The sequence below is a fragment of the Callorhinus ursinus genome, unplaced genomic scaffold (assembly GCF_003265705.2).
Source record: "Callorhinus ursinus isolate GAN/ISIS: 27379988/994484 unplaced genomic scaffold, GSC_fseal_2.0 scaffold4704, whole genome shotgun sequence".
Lineage (NCBI taxonomy): Eukaryota > Metazoa > Chordata > Mammalia > Carnivora > Otariidae > Callorhinus > Callorhinus ursinus.
The window spans coordinates 1-3,895 of record NW_027401758.1 but is presented as its reverse complement, the minus strand read 5'-3'; the positions used below and the strand labels follow the sequence as shown (position 1 = coordinate 3,895).

The window sequence follows — 3,895 nt, the reverse complement described above, 5'->3', positions numbered from 1 at the left end:
TACCTGTATTTTTCTAAGTGAAAGAATCCAGTCTGAAAAGGCTGCACACTGAGTGACCCGATTTGTAGGAGATTCTGGAAAAGGCAAAACTAGAAATGATATAAGGATCTGCGAGTGAATTCCATGACATTTTCATGATTTATACCTGCCACTACGCATTTGTCAAAACCCAAACCATTTGGGGCACCTGGCTGACTCAGTCGGTGGAGCGTGCAACTTTTTTTTTTTTGTATGGTATATGAATCATATTTCACTAAAGCCGTTACCAAAAAAATAATAGGTAGTGGTATACAGTATTAGGGCACAAATTTCCAAAGGACTAATTAAGGAATAGGAGATGAGAATATTGTTTGGAGGCTGTTCCTCCACAACCAGGTCTTCAAGAAAAGCAGGAGCTGACCCACAGGCCTCTTAATTGACACTCACACTCTCAGCATCAGATGCTTGGCTGTCTGCTGACCTTCGCAAGGGCATCACTGACGACATCGAGATCATGCTGCAGCTCATTCATGGCGCAGTTTTGCTCTTGGTGTCTTTCAAGTTATGAATACTCCGTGTGTATGGATTATACTTCACTCCAAATGGACGCTTAATTGTTTTGGTAAATTCTCTCATCTTCTCCTTTGCATCTTCAAAGCTTTCAGATACAAAGTAGACATCCTGAAAATTTATGATGAGACACTCCTGTTTGCAGGTAGTCTTGGGATCAAAGGGCTTTGCTTTGGCATGTCCAGAAAGTGAATGCTTAAGTTCACTGATAGAAGAAAGTAATTCAGCACTAAGGACTCGCAACTGCCCATCTTGTTTACAGAGACCAAACTCCACAGTGAAAATGTAGCACGTTGCCAGTTTTTGAACAGCCTCCTCTGAAGCTCCAAGGGAAGCCAGGCCAATTTCTTGGGAGAATTGCGCAAAACTAGGTTCAGCCAATAGGGGGACATTTCCTAAGAGTTCATGACAAGTATCTGGCTCTGGGGTATAGAGAGGGTCTGAACTGTGTCTCACTTACTGTGTGCAGTGAAAAACCTGGAAGGCTAAACCTGATAAGAAATCTCTTGGTGACAAATAACCAGCCACGGGACGGATGGAAAAACCCGTGCACTCTTTTAAAAAGTTTGGTACATCTTCCCATTGTGGGATCTTATCTTCCCGGTATCCACAATATTTAGAAAGCAAGGGTAAGTTTTTGAGATACTCTCTGCAGGCATGGGTTGGGTAAAGTTTGTTGAGCTCTTGGAACACAGTTCCCCAGGTCTTAATCTCCTCTTCAGTGAATTCAACCTTGGAAATGCGGTCTCCATGTTTATACTTCATAGCCAAGTCTGCAAAATACTTCCGTCTTTTACGGTAGACATTGTCTTTGAAGCCAGGATGATCTGCATCCAGTTCAGAACCATACATCAGAACTCTGTTGGCACAATGGTCCAGGTTAGGAATCTTCTTTGGAAACCAAGGGACATTTTCCATACCATCTTCCTTCACAGTAAAATTGTCTGGTGGATTCACAGAGAGAACGTTACTATGGGACTTCAACAGATGAAAAATGTCATTCAATTGTTCTCTGTTGATATCACAGTCAACAAAAATCTCAAATTCTGAGTTTCTCCTCTTTGATTTTTGGGACTCAATATGTAAAAGGTTCACATGCTTCTCCTGGAAGATTTTCAGTACTTTTATATGTCCACCAACTTAATTCTTCAAGGAAAAAATGACAGGTGCTCTTCCTCTTTCTAAGGAATGGTCTTTATTTTCCTTATTGTCTTCAATCATGGTCAGTTGGTGTAGTTCTCTGTGCAGCTGCGGGTGGTAAGCTGGGAAAGGAGAGTGCAACTCTTGATCTTGGGGTTGTGAATTCAGGCCCCACGTTGTGGGGGGAGTGGATGTGGAGATTTCTTAAAACTAAAATATTTAAAAAATACAAATATTTCTACATCCCAAAGAGTAAATAATAATCTACTACAAGTAAGTTCTTTAGGTGTGGGAGTGTCACGGGATGGTGTGGGGGCCAAGGGCAGGCTGCCGCAAATCTGCCTCTTTGACATACAGATCATTTTAAATAAAAATTACTTAAGAGGCAGCCTATGCAATGATGACACTTAGAGCCTCCTATGTACCCCAGGAAATGAAATCCATCTCCTATGAGAAGATGTCCCTGTACCAGGATGCAAAGAGATTTCAACATTATCAGAGATGGGAGATTTGTTGCCCATAAGGCTGTATAAACAACCCTCGTTACTTTTTACTAATTTACGAACCCAGCCCAAATTTTGTTTAGAATTCCTTACTAATCGAAGCTCCCAAGGTTAAGTTTTCTTTGTCCTGTGATTTCCTCACAGGTGTAGGTTCTCTTTGTCCAAAAAGTATAAAACCTGGCTTCCTTGGTCATTTCTTTAGACCTCAGGTTCATTAATGGATCTCCATGTGCACATCATTGCACTTTAGGTTTTTTCTCCTATTTATCTGTCTCATGTCAATTTCTTTCTTCATCCCGCGGTAAGAACCTTGAACCAAGGACAATTTCTTCCTCCCCTTCAATGGAATACAAAACGTGACACATAATCTAACTGTATTAGAGACATATGGGGGAAAAAAAACCCTCACTGTAGGTTGTATGACAAAAGGTGCTGACCTAAGGAATTTTGGAAATGAATGGAATCTGTAAAGAAAAAAATACTGTACGTATACAGTGGACTCTATTTGATAAAGTTCTCTGCCATCAGATTGGTAGCTAACAGTTCTGAAATCACCACCTCTGTAATCTGGAATGGAACAATGAATTAAATAAAGGGCCGGGGGTGAGAGCCAGGTTTGTCACTGTTAGAGTAGGAAGTTACAGATCAGCAAAGGGAGACGATCACAATCTCCATGTGGTGGCGGACCAGGTTGGAGACATCAGTATAAACTCATCCTTAGCTTAATATGGAGGCAGACGGTTCCACAAAGAAATCTTTATCATTAGGTATGTCGACATAGGTGGGAATACAGGCATATATTGCCTTGCATTGTCCGCTGAGCATGGACATTTAGCTCCCACGTGTAAGACTTTAATACCATTCTCTACTAACTAGAGCTCCTTAAAGAACTTGCTGATGCTAGAACTTGGACAGTAAGTATAGGAGCCAAGATAATCTTGACGTATCAGAAAGTAAGGAAGTACCAACAAAAGAGCCACAGAGTTGGAATGATGTCAATGGAAAGCAGGAGCCAATGGAAAGTGCTCTCCATCACCAAAGGAGGAATGAGCCAGCGACCAAACACTGTAGTGCTGGAACATAACCTACACTCGTGTCCGCGGTGGTAAAAATAAATGATTCTTTTTAAGATTTTATTTATTTGTTTGAGAGGAAGAGAGAGTGCAGAAGCAGAAGGGAGAGGCAGAGGGAGAGGGAGAAGCAGACCCCCCACTGAGCAGGGAGCCCGACGTGGGGCACAATCCCAGGACTCTGAGATCATGACCTGAGCTGAAGGTAGACAATTAAGTGACTGAGCCACCCAGGCGCCCCCAAATAAATGATTTTTCAAAAAGAAACCACAGGGCCAAAATGGAGTCACTTATGTCAAGAGACCCAAGCCAGCAAACCAAGACTTACTACCTGACCTAACTGCAGTTCCACACACCCTCAACTCCACGTAAACTTTAACCGGTCAACCTGGAAATTGAACTGAATGGCCCCTTCTGTTCCCCTTAGCAGGGGGACATTGCCTAAAATAGTGCATCCTTTTCTAGTAATTTCTTTTTTTCAATGCCCTCTCTGCCTTTAAATTCTTCCCCTCCCCGCAGCTCAAAGGAGCCCCTTTCTTTTTGCTAAACGGGATGCTGCCTGTTTCATGAATTGGTCAATGAAGCCAATGGGATTGGGATATTTTAAATTACTTTGTTGCCTTTTATTAACTA

The 3,895-nt window shown here is 42.0% G+C and overlaps 1 pseudogene; it reads right to left on the bottom strand.

Moving 5' to 3' along the window:
- Positions 1-436: 436 nt before the first annotated feature.
- Positions 437-1,770, bottom strand: LOC112818295 (tryptophan 5-hydroxylase 1 pseudogene; annotated as a pseudogene).
- Between the last annotated feature and the right edge of the window lie 2,125 nt (positions 1,771-3,895).